This window comes from Hemiscyllium ocellatum, chromosome 42 (assembly GCF_020745735.1).
Source record: "Hemiscyllium ocellatum isolate sHemOce1 chromosome 42, sHemOce1.pat.X.cur, whole genome shotgun sequence".
NCBI lineage: Eukaryota > Metazoa > Chordata > Chondrichthyes > Orectolobiformes > Hemiscylliidae > Hemiscyllium > Hemiscyllium ocellatum.
The window spans coordinates 27,119,324-27,135,652 of record NC_083442.1 but is presented as its reverse complement, the minus strand read 5'-3'; positions in this window follow the sequence as shown (position 1 = coordinate 27,135,652).

The following is a 16,329-nucleotide window of genomic DNA, read 5'->3' as shown; positions in this document are numbered from 1 at the left end:
CAACTGATGCATAACCTCCCTACTTTTATATTCAATTCCCCTCTATAGCAACCTGAACAGTAACCCTATTTATTGGAACAGCAGGAGTAGGGTTCTGATTGCTGAATGATGTAAAACATAGAAACCTAGACGATTGGAGTAGACTGTTCAGCCCGTTGAGCCTGCTCCCCTATGATTGATCATAGATTTCAATAGCCTAATCTACTCTCCTTCCTTATCCCTTCAGTCACAAGAACTATATCTACCTCCTTCTTGAAAACAATAGCTAGGCATTGAGCAGCAGATCTTCAGGAGTTTGGAGAAAGGGCAGAATCTAAATGTTGATGGATGCAACCAGTTCAGCAACTATTCTTCAGCTGACATGGTCCCACCCTCTCATTAGAGAGAGGTGACTGATGGTGGTTTAACCTGAGAGTTTCATCGTCTTGGGTGAAGAGAGAGGGGAGAATCCTTCCTGGTAATCCTCAGTCAGTGTGGGATTTGAACTCACGTTGCTGCCATCAATTTGCACTATGGGCCAGCTGTCCAGTCAACTGAACTAAGCACCACCCCAGACTTCTGCCGAAGCTCAGATGCTTCAGTTCAAAGTTCTCAGGGCAGTGGTATCAGGTACTATCCCGTTGACTAGAGGCAGCAATAGTGAAGGGTGTGAGGGTTGGTTAAACATCTTCTGTGTCGGACGTTTCCCTTGGATTTGGGGGAACGTGTTTTGGCAGGTTAGTGGTATGTTTAGAGTCCGTGCTTTGGACATGGACAGCAGAGTAAACCTTTGAGTGTAGGAGGTCATGCTGAGGTTGTACAATAGACAATAGACAACAGGTGCCATTCTGCCCTTCGAGCCTGCACCACCCTTCATTATGATCATGGCTGATCATCCTCAATCAGTATCCTGTTCCTACCTTATCTCCATAACCCTTGATTCCACTATCCTTGAGAGCTCTATCCAACTCTTTCTTAAACGAATCCAGAGACTGGGCCTCCACTGCCTTCTGAGGCAGAGCATTCCACACACCCACCACTCTCTGGGTGAAGCAGTTTCTCCCCATCTCTGTCCTAAATGGGCTACCCCTTATTTTTAAGCTGTGTCCTCTGGTTCGGGACACACCCATCAGCGGAAACATGTTTCCTGCCTCCAGAGTGTCCAATCCTTTAATAATCTTATATGTCTCAATCAGATCCCCTCTCAGTCTTCTAAACTCAAGCGTATACATGCCCAGTCACTCAAATCTTTCAACATAAGATAGTCCCATCATTCCGGGAATTGACCTCGTGAACCTACGCTGCACTCCCTCAATAGTCAGAATGTCTTTCCTCAAAATTGGAGACCAAAACTGCACACAATATTCCAGGTGCGGTCTCACCAGGGCCCTGTATAGCTGCAGAAGAACCTTTTTGCTTCTATACTCAATCTCTCTTTTTATGAAGGCCAGTATGCTATTAGCTTTCTTCACTATCTGCTGTAAATGCATGCTTGCCTTCATTGACTGGTGTACAAGAACACCCAGACCTCTTTGTACTGCCCCTTTACCTAACTTGACTCCATTTAGGTAGTAATCTGCCTTCCAGTTCTTGCCACCAAAGCAGATAACCACACATTTATCCACATTAAACTGCATCTGCCATGCATCTGTCCACTCACCTAGCCTGTCCAGGTCACCCTGTAATCTCCTAACACCCTCCTCACATTTCACCCTGCCACCCAGCCTAGTATCATCAGCAAATTTGCTCATACTACTATTAATACCATCTTCTATATCATTAATATATATTGTAAAAAAGCTGCGGTCCCAGCACTGATCCCTGCGGTACCCCACTGGTCACTGCCTGCCATTCCGAAAGGGAGCCATTTATCACTACTCTTTGTTTCCTGTCAGCCAACCAGTTTTCAATCCAAGTCAGTACTTTGCCCTCAATACCATGCGCCCTAATTTTGCTCACTAACCTCCTACGTGGGACTTTATCAAAGGCTTTCTGAAAGTCCAGGTACACTATATCCACTGGTTCTCCCTTGTCCATCTTCAGAGTTACATCCTCAAAAAATTCCAGAAGATTAGTCAAGCATGATTTCCCCTTCATAAATCCATGCTGACTCTGACCTATCCTGTTACTGCTATGCAGAGGTGTCGGAATTTCACCCTTTACAATTGACTCCAGCATCTTTACCACTGAGGTCAGACTAACTGGTCTATAATTTCCTGCTTTCTCTCTCGCTCCTTTCTTAAAAAGTGGTACAACATTAGCCACCCTTCAATCCGCAGGAACTGATCCTGAATGTATCAAACTCTGGAAAATAACCACCAACGCATCCACGATTTCTCGAGCCACCTCCTTCAGTACCCTGGGATGTAGACCATCAGGCCCCAGGACTTAGCAGCCTTCAGATCTAACAGTATCTCCAACACCAATTATATTGGCAAATATAAGTTCCCTTCAGTTCAGGTCCTTCAGCCACTGTTACCTTTGGGAGATTGCTTGTGTCTTCCCCAGTGAACACAGATCTGAAGTACCAATTCAATTCTTCTGCCATTTCTTTGTTCTCCGTAATGTATTCCCCTGTTTTTGTCTTCAAGGGTAAAAAATGAGGTCTGCAGATGGGCCCAATTTTAGTCTTAACCATTTTTTCCCTTTCACATACCTAAAAAAGTTTTTACTATCTTCCTTTATATTTTTGGCCAGCTTACCTTTGTACCTCATTTTTTCTCTGCATATTTCCTTCTTAGTAATCCTCTGTTGTTCTCTAAAAGCTTCCCAGTCCTCCGTTTTCCCACTCATCTTTGCTATGTTATGCTTTTTCTCTTTTGACTTTATACATTTCTGAACTTCCCTCGTCAGTCACGGCCACCCCAGTCTCCTCCTAGGATCTTTCTTCCTTTTTGGAATGAACTATCCTGCATCTTCTGTATTATACCCAGAAATATCTGCCATTGTTCCTCCACTGTCATCCCTGCTAAGGTATTGCACCATTGAACTTTGGCCAGCTCCTCCCTCATAGCTCCATAGTTCCCTTTATTCAACTGAAATATTGTCACTACTGATTGTACCCTCTCCCTTTCAAATTGCAGATTGTAGCTTATTGTATTATGGTCACTACCTCCAAAAGCTCCTTCACTTTGAGGTCCCTGATCAATTCTGGTTCGATGCACAGTACCAGATCCAGAATTGCCTTCTCTCTGGTAGACTCCACCATCCATTTCTTGAGGTCCAATGCAGGACATTGGTGAGGCCTCTTCTGGAGTATACTGTCCAGATTACTTACAGTGTGGAAACAGGCCCTTCGGCCCAACAGGTCCACACTGACCCATTCCCCTACATTTACCCCATTGCCTAACACTCCGGGCAATTTAACATGGCCAGTTCACCTAACCTACACATTATTGGACAGTGGGAGGAAACTGGAGCACCCGGAGGAAACCCACGCAGACATGGGGAGAACGAGCAAACTCCACAAAGTCAGTCGCCTGAGGTGGGAATTGAACCCGGGTCTCTAGTGCTGTGAGGCAGCAGTGCTAACCACTGTGCCACAGTGCTGTCCTATTAAGCAGGAGAAGGTTCAGAAAAGATTTTCCAGGAGGTTGCTGGGAATGGAGGGTTTGAGTTTTAAGGAGAGGCTGGGAGCTTTTTCACTGGAATGTAGGAGGTTGAGGCGTGACCTTACAGATGTTTATAAAATCATGTGGGGTTTAGATAAAGTGAATGGTCGGTGTCTTTTCTCTAGGGTGGGGGAAATTTCAAGATGAGGGGGCATACTTTTAAGATGTGAGGAGAAAGATTTTAAATCTTTAATGATGGGCAATTGCTTTTACATAGAGAGTGGCGCGTGTGAACAGAGAACAAAGAACAAAGAAAATTTACAGCCCAGCAACAGGCCCTTCGGCCCTTCAAGCCTGAGCAGATCCAAATGTACTGTCTAAACCTGTTGGTCTATACCTAAGCATTTGTATCCCTCTGCTCCCCACCCACTCATGCATCTGTCCAGACGAACCTTAAATGAATCTACTGTGCCTGCCTCTACCGGCAACGCGTTCCAAATGCCCACCACCCTCTGTGTGAACTACTTACTGAGTGCATCCCCCTTAAACTTTCCGCCTCTCACCTTGAAAGCAGGACCTCTCGTTATTGTGTGAAATGAGCATCCAGAGGAAGTGGTGGCTGCAGGTACAGTTACAAAATTTTAAAGGCATTTGGAGAAGCAAATGAATAAGAAATATTTGGAGGGATGTGGGCCAAGGGCAGGCAGATGGAACTCGTTTGGTTTTCGATTATGGTTGGCATGGACTGGTTGGACCAAAGGATCTGTTTCTGTGCTGTATGCCTCCATGACTCTAAAACGTGGTCTGCCTCAGAACTGTTTGGATCTGAGCTCTCACCATGTTTGAGTTCTTTTTCGGTACCTTTGAAGTAATTCTCTTTACTCAAAATGTTTGGTGACAATTGAATATAAAGCCACTGAACTGGAACCTTCATGTGTTCAGAGTGCTGTTCCTTGCACTACAGTAATTTGTTCTGTAAAAAGATTCTCTCACACTGACAGAAACAAAGACTCAGACTTGTAGTAACTTATTTACAAACAGCAAACACTCCATGGTGAGTACACTCCTACAATTACTCACTTCCAACTTCTCAAAGATTCAGGAAGTTTTGACTTCAACTGGAAAACCTGCCAAAGCTCCCCTGGCAATATTCTCCCTGGCAAAGCCTCAACCAAGCAGAGTTGACATGCCAACCCATCAGTACCCTTCGAAATTTGGCATTCTTGATTGTGTCCTGAGGAATGCAAGGCAAGAATTTCATTGTCAGAGGAATTGAATGTGACATTCAGGAGGTTAAGCTTCAGTTATGGAGTCAATTAATAATCACACAGCACCAGGTTATAGTCCAACAGGTTTATTTGGAAGTACAAGCTTTCGGAGCGCTGCTCCTTTGTCAGGTAGCTTATGTCAACTCTCTATTAATTGGGAGATTTAGTATGAAAAAAGCCAGAAAGATTGCAAATAACTGACTCTCATTGCTTTTTCGTTAAGGACTAGCAGTATGATGGATACCAGATTGAATTCACATTCATCAGTTATCCCAGCTCTCCCTCAATAAATCTCTACCCTCCACTCCCCATCTCTCTAACAATGAGTGTCAATCAACTATAAAGTTATAAACCAGAATTCTGAGTACTTGCTAAAGTGACTGAGCAAAACACAAGAGGTTGATGAATATCAGCAAACCTTGATGTTCAATAGTAACCTTGTCTTGTCAGATCTTTGATGTTCTGCATTGCCTGGGTCACAGTTGGAACATTGTGTGCTCGGTTATGGTCACCTCATCATGGGACATCAGAGAGATGGGAAGGTATGACATAAACTCATCGTGTTATTACCAGACAGGGTGATACACATGTGATGAAAGATTGAAAATGCCAAACTGCGCTCAATGACACAGAGAAGATTAAAGGAGTCAGTGGATCTAAGGGAATTGTTGAAAATTAAGGGTTTGACATGCAAGTAGTGAAAGACCATATCTAGCAGTCAGTAGAGAGTAACAAGGAGATACCAACACACTATTAGAGGGAATTAGCAGAAATGTTTTCTTACAAAGGGATATTAAGGATATGCTATAGTGGGCTACGTTTTTGAAATTGCAAGGTAGAAGAGAGGATTTGAGGGCGGCATGGTGGCACAGTGATTAGCACTGCTGCCTCACAGCGCCTGAGACCCGGTTCAATTCCCGACTCAGGCGACTGACTGTGTGGAGTTTGCACGTTCTCCCCGTGTCTGCGTGGGTTTCCTCCGGGTGCTCCAGTTTCCTCGCACAGTCCAAAGATGCGTGGGTCAGATGAATTGGCCATGCTAAATTGCCCGTAGTGTTAGGTAAGGTGTAAATGTAGTGGTATGGGTGGGTTGCACTTCAGCGGGTCGGCGTGGACTTGTTGGGCCGAAGGGCCTGTTTCCACACTGTAAGTAATCTAATCTAAACAGGTTTGGAGCAGACAACATTAAAAGGAAATTAACTATTTCATTTATATAGCAACTTTCATAGCCCTAAGAGATCCCGAGGTGCTTTACAGTCAATGAAATAATTTTCCAGTGTAGTCATTTGCAATGTAAGAAGGGATATTCATCAAGAATGAGGAGACCATTCATTTCCTGGCAAGTACAGAGAATTCACTCCAATATGGAAAGGTTGAGGGAAATGGCATGTGCTTTTAAGGGGAAGATAGGGAGGCACATAACAGAGGAAGGTGTGCAATAGAAGGAAATGCTGATTGAGTTCAATGTGGTTGGATGGGTGGAGGTTCACGTGGAGCAGAAACACCATGGGCCAATTGGGTGAAGTAGCCTTTTTCTGTTCTGTAGTTTCTACGTCCAGGCTTGGGCTAATTAAATGTTAGTAAAAAGTAACATTTGTGTCACATGTGTGCTGGCCAATGCCCATAGAAACATAGACAATAGGAGCAGGATTTTGCCATTTGGCCCTTCCAGACTACTCTGCTATGCAATATGATCATGGCTGACCATCCAACTCAGTTCCCTGTTCTTGTCTTCTCCCCATACTCTTTGTGACCTTTAACTCCAAGAACTATATCTAATTCCTTCTTGAAAACATTTAATGTTTTGGCCTTGGCTCCCTTCTGCGGCAGTGAATTCCACAGGCTTATCACTCTCTGCATTCAGAAGTTTCTCCTTATCTCAGTTGGAAATGGCTTATCCCGTACCCTTAGACTGTGACTACCCAACTCCAACAACCATCTCACCTTGACACTTGATAGCATTACCATCACCAATTTACCCTCTATCAACATTCTGGAGGTTACCATTGATCAGAAACTGAACTGGACAAATCATATAAACGCCGTGAGTACAGAGCTGTGATTCTGCATTGATAACTACCCAACTCCTCAAAGCCTGTTTACCATCGACAAAGATTACGGTGGAATGTTTCCCACTTACCTGAATGAGTGAAGCTTCAACAATGCTCAAGAAACTCAATGCTATCAAAGATAATGCAGTGCCAACCATGCAACAGTTTAAAAATGCTTTCCTTCCATTATTGATGAATAGTGGCAGCAATGTGTCCCATCCACAAAATGCAATGCAGTGACTCAGCAAGATTCCTTTGACAGCTCCTTCCAAATCCATGATCTCCACCACTTCGAAGGACAAAGGTAGCTGGTACATGTGAACACTGCCATCTATAAATTCCCCTCCAAACCACTCACTGCTGACCTGGAAATATATCACTGTTTCTTCAAGTGTTGCTGGATTAAAGTCCTGGAGCTCCCTTCCTAACAGCATTATAATCAGCCCCACACTAAATGGACCGCAGTGGTTCAAAAAATTAACAATCGCACAACACCAACTTACAGTCCAACAGATTTATTTGAAAGTCCCAGATTTTGGAGCGCTGCTCCTTTGTCAGGTTACCTCTGAAGGAACAGCGCTCTGAAAGCTTGTACTTTCAAATAAACCTGTTGGGCTATAACCTGGTGTTGTGTGATCTGTAGCTTTGTTCATCCCAGTCTAACACTGGCACCTCCACGTTGTGGTTCAAAAAGGTAACTCACTACCACCTTCTCAAGGGTAAATAGGGGTGGGCACTAAATGTTGGTCCAGCCAGTGATGCCCACATTCCATGATCTATACAGAGCTGGCCAATTTTCCATTTCTCAAGGGTCTGGATCCTTCGTCTCAAATCTACATTTCTTTAGCTGCTCTGTCCCCCACCACCTCCCCGTCCACAGCCCTCGAGTCCCTTGGCTATCAAAAATTCAGCCTGACTCAGCTTTGACTAAATTTACTGACCCAGTCTTGAATCTGACCTGTGAAAATGCCAAGAAAGGAAGGTCATTCCTCATAGAGAACTAGGTCATGTTTTCATAGACAGAAGAACTTATTCTGCCAACAGTCCTCTGTGGAGATGTACAATGAGAACACCTCAAGGAGAATTTTTTTACATTCATAATTGGCATCCTTCCATCTGCGAGAGACTTTGGAGGATGCAGCTTCAGAACAAGGGCAAGGGCAAGTGCGATCGTATCTTCTGATTTTTGAACAAAGTTGATTCTGAAAGGCATAGTCTGCCACATATTAAATTGTTTCTAATTACAATTGCAAATTCATTTTAGGGTATGACAGCATCACTGGCTAGACCAGCATTTATTGCCCATTCCTAATTGCTCAGAGGGGCAGATAAGATTCACCCATATTGTTGTAGTTCCGGTGGTGTAGACCAGATCAGGTAAGGATGGCAGTTTCCTTCCCTAAAGTGCATTAATGAACCAGATGGGTTTTCTCGACAATGGTCATCATTAGACTCTTAATTCCAGCTTTTATTTTTATTGATTCAATACCACCATCTGCTGTGGTGGGATTCGAACCTGAGCTCCACAGTGTGGAAACAGGCCCTTCGACCCAACAAGTCCACACTGACCCTCCGAAGAGCAATCCACCCAGACCCATTCCCCTATACCTAACATTATGGACAATTCACCTAACCTGCACATTTTTGGATTCTGGGAGGAAACCGGAACACCCGGTGGAAACCCACACAGACACATTGAGAATGTGCAAACTCCACACAGACAGTTGCCTGAAGCGAGAATTGAACCCGGGTCCCTGGTGCTGTGAGGCAATAACGCTAACCACTGAGCCACCGTGCTGCCCACTTTAGCTGGTTCTCTGTCTTAACAGTCTCGTGATAATATTGCTACACCATCCCCTCGCCTACCAATGGTGGGGCGATGATATCTCTCTTGATACCTTCTTTGCAAAGATAGAGTCTGCTTTGGGTCTTTGGAAACTCATGTTTCATCATTTGTAACATCTACGAATTTACAGGAAGTTGAGGTTTCTTTATGTACAAGTTGAGGAGATCTCACTAAATTACTGGCCAAAGTGACCAAGTACTAAAGGATGTAGCTACTACATTGGGCCTGTGGCAGAAGACGAGGGAATCAACAAAAGGGATCTACCAATTGCAGTTGTGTCTGCTCATGACAGTATCGATAGTGACAGAGACCACGCACAGTTCTGACAGAGATGAAGTCCCACCTTCAAACTGAGGATACATTCCATTGCTGACAGGTCTGAAGAAGAGTCGCCTCAATATGGGGCTGCTCTTCATAAATGGAAGACAAACCTCTTAAAGGTGTAAGCCCGCCGGATGGTAAATCCATCTCTCAATGCCTCTCCTCCAGCTGGAGATGAACATCAGAAAAGGATACCTGCACCTCTGTCGAAAGTATCAAAACCACTCTTTTCCAACCCATTTCAGTTCTGAACAAAGAGTCATTTTGGACTCAAAATGTTAATGATGTTTCTTTCTTTCCACAGATACTGCGAGACCTGCTGAGTTTCTCCAATGTTCTTTGAGTTTGTTCCAGCATCTGCAGTATTTTGTTTTCATAACCTTCCACCATGTTGTGTGGCACTATCAATCACAGTCCTAAAATGGGACAAGAGACAATAGGTGCAGGAGTAGGCCATTCTGCCCTTCGAGCCTGCACCACCATTCAATATGATCATGGTTGATCATCCTAACTGAGTCCAAACAGATCTAGCAGCTTAAGACCAGATGTTCATGAAGTGCTGTGTGCGGTCAGAAGTTGCAGAATTGTATTTAAACACAATCTGTAACCTCACGCCTGATACATCTGTCATTGTACAAGCCAAGAGATCAATGCTGACTCAGCGGAGTAGCATTGTACGTACCTAAAAATCAGGTTTTGACCTGGAGGTCTATGGCACAGGACTATCCCCGATGTCGACGGATTGCCTATGATCAAAGATTGAACAGGTTGGACACTACTCACTAGTATCGAAGAATGAGAGGCGTTCTCATTGAAACATATAGGATTTTCAAGGGACTTAACAGGGTCAATGCTGAGAAGGTGTTTCCACTCATGGGAGAGTCCAGGACCAGAGGGCATTGTTGCAGAGTAAAGGGACAACAATTTAAGACTGAGATGAGGAGGAATTTTTTTTCTCTCTGAGTTTTTAGAATTCCTTGCCATAGAGAATATGGGGGCAGAATCATAGAGTCATAGAGTTATACACCATAGGAACAACCCCAGGGCCCTACGTTAAGTGTATAAGTCCTGGCCCTGGTTTGCCTTACCAAAATGCAACACCTCACATTTATCAAAATTAAACTCTATCTGCCACTCCTCAGCCCATTGGCCCATCTAATCAAGGCCCTGTTATACTCTGAGATAACTTTCTTCACTGTCCATTACCCGTCCAATTTTTGAGTTTTGCTTCACAGTCTTTAGTGCAAAGTATCTTTGAAAAGTAGGTATTTAGTGTTTTTTCCTCAATTATTTACAGCTATAAAAGCCTTCCATTTAAAATTAACTTGGTTTGAATCTTTAAAGCTTGCAATTGCAAACTTACCATTGGAATCATTGTGTATATTTAAGAATGAGGTTGATCAATTCTTGATCAATCGGGGAATCAAGGGTTATCGGGAGAGGGCAGAAAAGTTGACGTGAGGGATGTCTGATCGGCCATGACAGTATTGAGTAGTGACGCGGGCTCGAGAGGCTGAATGGTCTTCTTGTGTTCCTATTTCAGATGGTCTTATTGAGTACTTTCAGGCCAAATGGCAGATGTAACATGAAATAGACAATCAAAAAGAAAAATCATGTGCCTCTTCTCAGTCACCACCGCCAAGGATATAATTAGATGATGGAACACAGTTAGAAACTCTTCTAGCTTCCTGAGGTGGTTGTATGAAGGGAATGTAGTTTGATGACATATATCTTATTGAGAGGTGACTAAAAGACTACAAAAATGCTAAAAATCTCACAGATACAGCTGCAATTTTGTTGGTAGCACATGCATCTTTTGTTGAGGACCTTGTGATTACAAGTCCCACACCAACACATAATCATCATAGAATCCCTACAGTGTGTAAGCAGGCCATTTGGCCCGTCATGTCCACACCATCCCTCTGAGGAGCATCCCATCCCAATGGCACTTCATTTCCCATGGCCAATCTACCTAGCCTACACATCCCTGGATGCTAGGGGCAATCCACCTAACCCACCCGTCTTTGGACTGTGGGAGGAAACCCACACAGACACGGGGAGAATGTGCAAACTCCACACAGACAGTGGGCCTGAGGCTGGAATTGAACCCAGGTTCCTGATGCTGTGAGTCAGCAGTGCTAACCATTGAGCCAGCTTGCTGACTGCCCTGGGCAGCGAGTAGGAAGTGCTGCTTTGTCAGCAGAGTCTTCATTTCGGTTCAAGTCTACAATCTGAGTCTCCAGATTAAACTTTCTTTCGACTTTCAACGAATGGGGAATAAGAGAAAATGAATATATTACTTTGCCCTAGCTGTTAATTAGTCAAAATAATGACAGACAGCATAAGCTTCATAAAATTATATTAGAGCTTAATTGATTTCGTGGTTCTGGTTAAAATGTTTTACATCTGTCCAAGAGCACCTTGCATTAATTATGATTAAACGAGTGTGTCTGGTGTTCAAGTTTAAAATTGAAAACAGGCTGGGTTTCAGGGAAAGTAAAACAATTCCTGCATCTTAATTTGAATTAATTTGACGAGGGAGAGGGTTCCCCTGGTTAACATTGGCAGCGACATTTTAAATCTGTCCACAGGATGTGGGTGACATTAGAGATACTGCATCTTTGCTTTTCATTATAAAGGAAGCATTACATTTGTGTAGCACATCCCCAAAGCACTCTGCAGCCAGCTAACTGTTTCAGAAGTATGGCTGCAGTTACAATGTACAAGTCGCCATAATCTTCCCAGGTGATAGGGGTGCTCTCTCAAGAAAGAGAGATGACTGGTGGTGAGTTTAACCTGAGAGTCATCATTCCTCAGGTGAGGGGAGACGTTGAGAAGGAGAGTCCTTCATGGTGATCTCAGATGATGCAGGAAGTGAACCCACATTGTTGGCATAACTCGACATCACAAAACAGACATTCAGCGACCTGACCCCCAGTTGTAACATAGAAAATTTAACAACCAATTTGATCACAGCAAGGTCTAGCAATCAACCATGTGTGAATCAGTTTTGAAGCTGAATGAGGGCTAACTATTGGTTGGGGTCACAGGGCCAGAGCTCATGTTATCTTTTGCATTTACCTGAGAGGACAGGCCATGGTTTTATTATCCTGTCCGGGGGAGCAGTTGGAAAGAGGAACAGTAGCAGTATGGAGTGAGTATAAAACTCACTGAGCACAGAGAGTGTGGCCTAGTCTGCAGGGAGCAGTTGGAGACCTTCTCTGAGCTGCTTTTCAAGTATTTACATCCTTAAATGAGTCAAAATTGTGTGTAGAACTCGAGATGTGGTCTCACCAACACCATGTATAACTATAGCCAAACCTCTCTACTTTTATATTCCATCCCCCTTGCAATAACAACCAACATTTTACTTGCTTTCCCAATCATTTGCTATACCTGAATATTAACTTCATGAAACACCCAAATTCCTCTTTACCACAGTGTTCTGCAATCTCGCTTAACTTCTGTAGTGGGGAAAATGCTTGAGTCTGTTATCAAGGAAAGAAATAGCAAGCAACTAGATAGAAATTATGCCGTTGGGTAGACGCAGCATGGATTCATGAAGGGCAGGTCATGCTTAACTAATTAGTATTAGAATTCCTACAGTGTGGACACAAGCCCTTCAGACCAACAAATCCACAGCAACCCTCCGAAGAATGACTCACTTCCCCCACCCTATATTTAACCCTGAATAATAACTTACACAATGGACAATTTAGCATGACCAAATCACCTAACCTGTAAATCTTTAGATTGTGGGAGGAAACCGGAACATTTGGAGGAAACCCACACAGACATGGCGAGCACGTGCAAACTCCACACAGACAGATGTCCGAGGCTGGGATCGAATCTGGATCCCTCCACGTGCTGTGAGGCGGCAGTGCTAACCACTGAGCTGCCATGTCACCCATATCTTTTGGAATTCCATGAAGACATTACAAACACTGTAGACAATGGGATCCCAGTAGATGTGGTGTATCTAGATTTCTAAAAGCATTCAATTAGGTGCTGCACAAAGGACTGCTACAAAAGAAAAGATGCAAAACATTACAGGAAATGTATTAGCATGGATAGAGGATTGGTTAACCAACAGGAAGCAGATTGGGAATAAATGAGTGCTATTCTGTTTGGCAATCAGTGACTAGTGTGCCTCAGGGATCAGTGTTGAGATTGCAATTATTCACAATTTACATAGATGATTTTGAGTTGGGGATCACGTGTAGTGTGTCAAAGTTTGCAGATGACACTAAGCTGAGTGGTAGACCCAAATGTGCAGAGGACTGTGAAACTTTGCAAATGGATAGTTTAAGTGAGTGGGCAAAGGTCTGGCAGATTGAGAACAATGTCAGTAAATGTGAAGTCATCCATTTCAATAAGAATAACAGTAAAAAGGACTATTACTTGAATGGTAGGAAATTGCAGCACGCTGCTGTGCAGAGGGACCTCGGTGTCCTTGTGCATGAATCACAGAAGGCTTGTCTGTAGTGCAAAAGATAATTGAGAAGGCAAATTGAATTTTGTCCTTCATTGCTAAAGGGATTGAGTTTAAAAGCAGGGAAGTTATGTTGCAGCTGTATAGGGTGCTGGTGAGGCCACACTGGCGTACTGTGTACAGTTTTATTTTCCTTACTTGAGAAAGGATGTACTGCTGCTGGAGGGGGTGCAGAGGAGGTTCACGAGGTTGATTCTGGAGTTGAGAGGGTTGGCTCATGAGGAAAGGCTGAGTAGACTGGGATTATGTTCATTGGAATTTTGAAGAATAATGAAGGGGGGATCATTTAGAAACAAATAAAATTATGAAGGGAATAGATAAGATTGAAGTAGAGAGGGTGTTTCCACTGGGGGGTGAAACTAGGGCAAGAGGGCATAGCCTCAAAATTGGGGGGAGCAAATTTAGGATTGAGTTGAGAAGGAACTTTTTCACCCAGAGGGTTTTGAATCTGGAATTCCCTGCCCAGTGAAGGAGTTGAGGCTTCCTCAGTAAATGTTTTTAATGTTAATAAGATAATTTTTTGAACAGTAAAGAAATTCAGGGTTAAATGAGAGCGCGGGTAAGTGGAGCTAAGGCCATGAAATGATCAGCCATGATCTTATTGAATGGTGGAGCAGGCTCAGAGGGCTAGCTGGTCTTCTCCTGCTCCTAGTTCTTATGTTCTTATGAAAGGCAGCATCTCAGACAGTGCAGCAATCCATCAGTACTGCATTAGGCTGCCAACCTAGATAATGTGCTCAGTTTCTAGATTTGAAAACACAAACTTCGATTGAAAGTCGTTGTCATGACACCTTCACGTGTGTGAGATTCATTGCCATGTGGATGTGTGAGATTCGTTGACATGTGGTGATGTCCTAATGAAAGGTCCTGCCCGAAACATCGACTCCCCTGCTCCTCTGATGCTGCTTGACCTGCTGTGCTTTCTCCAGCTCCACACTTTATCGACTTAGACTGAGAGCCTACTGGAAGGGGGTGGAAAAACTGATGGAAGAGAATTTTGTCAAAATGGAGTTCAAGAAACTGGAAAAGAGAAAGAAAATATAAGGGTAAAATAATGGAAAGATTTTTCTTTGATGCTCAGAATTATAGAAACACTAAAAAATTGACAGAGGCCATTCAGCCTCTCTTGATTGTTCTGACTCTGTGATAAAACAATGCACCCAGTGCCATTTCACTATCTCCTCACTATAATCCTGCACATTCTTGCTTTTCAGATAACATTCCAATTTGCTGTTGAACACCTTGATTAAATCTGCCTCCTCTGTACTTTCTGTCAGTGCCTTTAGATCCCAATCACTCATTGTACGATAGAGTTTCTTTTTCTTGTGTTTCCACTGTTTTTTTTGCCAATTACCTTAAATCTGGGCCCTTGAGCAATAGTGGGGGATACTTTTTCACCTCATCCATTCTGCCCAGATCCCTCATGATTTTGATTGCCTCCACCAAATCTTCACCCAACTATCTCTTCTACAAGAAAGACCATTCCTGTTTCTCCAAGATATCCATAAAAGGACATTGGAATGAGGAGCAGGTGTAGGCCATTCAGCCCCTTGAGCTTGATCTGCCATTTCACATGATCATGGCTGATCTCATCTCTGAAGTTCCTCATCCCTGGGACAAGTCTGAACCATTGAGAACCAAAGAAGGCACAAGTGGTATCACTCGAAGATTTGCTTTCTGAAATTTAGAGTCATAGTCATAGAGTCACACAGCACAGAAACAAATTCTTCGGTCCAACCCATCCATGCCAAATAGATTTCCCAAACTAAACGAGTCCCACTTGCCTGCATTTGACCCATACCTCTCCATGCCTTGCCTATTCATGTGCCTGTCCAAATGTCTTTTAAATGTTCTATGTGCATTTACCATTTCCTCCGGCAGTTTGCTCTATAAATGAATGACCCTCTGTGAGAAAAAGTTGCCTCTCAGGTCCCTTTTAAATCTTTCTCCTCTCACCTTAAAAATATGTCCTCGAGTTTAGAACTCCCCTACTCTCTGCTATTCACCTTATCCATGCCTCTCATGATTTTATAAACCTCTATAAGGTCACCCCTCACCCCCTATGCTCCCATGAAAAGAAGTCCCAGTATCCACCCTCTCCTTATAACTCAAGCCCTTCTGTCCCGATAATATCCTTGTAAATCTTATCTGCACCCTTTTCAATTTAATAACATCCTTCCTACAGCAGGACACCAGAACTGTACTCAGTACTCCAAAAGTGGCCTCCCCAATGTCCTGTACAACCTCAACATGACAACCCGACTCCTCTACTCAATGGTTTGAGCAATGAAGGCAAAGCTTTTAGCACCCTGTCTAGCACAGACACAACAAGTGCAGACCATATGCTCTGCACTTCTAACCTCTGCAAAAACATGATCTTGCAAACACAGCAATTCCAGGAATTAGTGCAGGTAGCAAGGCGAAAGTTATCAGGTGCTGAGAGAATGAAGAAGGAAGCTGAAAATAACTTAGAGCCTGCCAAGAGCAAGTAGATCAAAATGTGATGACGGAAGCAGAATGTAATTATACTTTCGAATATGGACACTCCTCTTTGTGTTCTGCATCCACAGTGTTGTAAAGCAACTCACAGCATCCAGCCTTGAGAATTGACCTTGTCAAGGTCAATTTGACCCTCCCTAACATTCATTGAACCTAATGTTTGGAAATGAAAGGACAGGAAACCTTTTATGTTCTACCTTCATCTTGAAGTCAATTGTAACATATTTACCAATGCTCTCACAGGGATCTGTCACTCTGCTGTATTTCAAAGAGTCTTAATGGCCTCCTCCTGTGCTGTAAAACTATCTTTCTAGATTGCTCT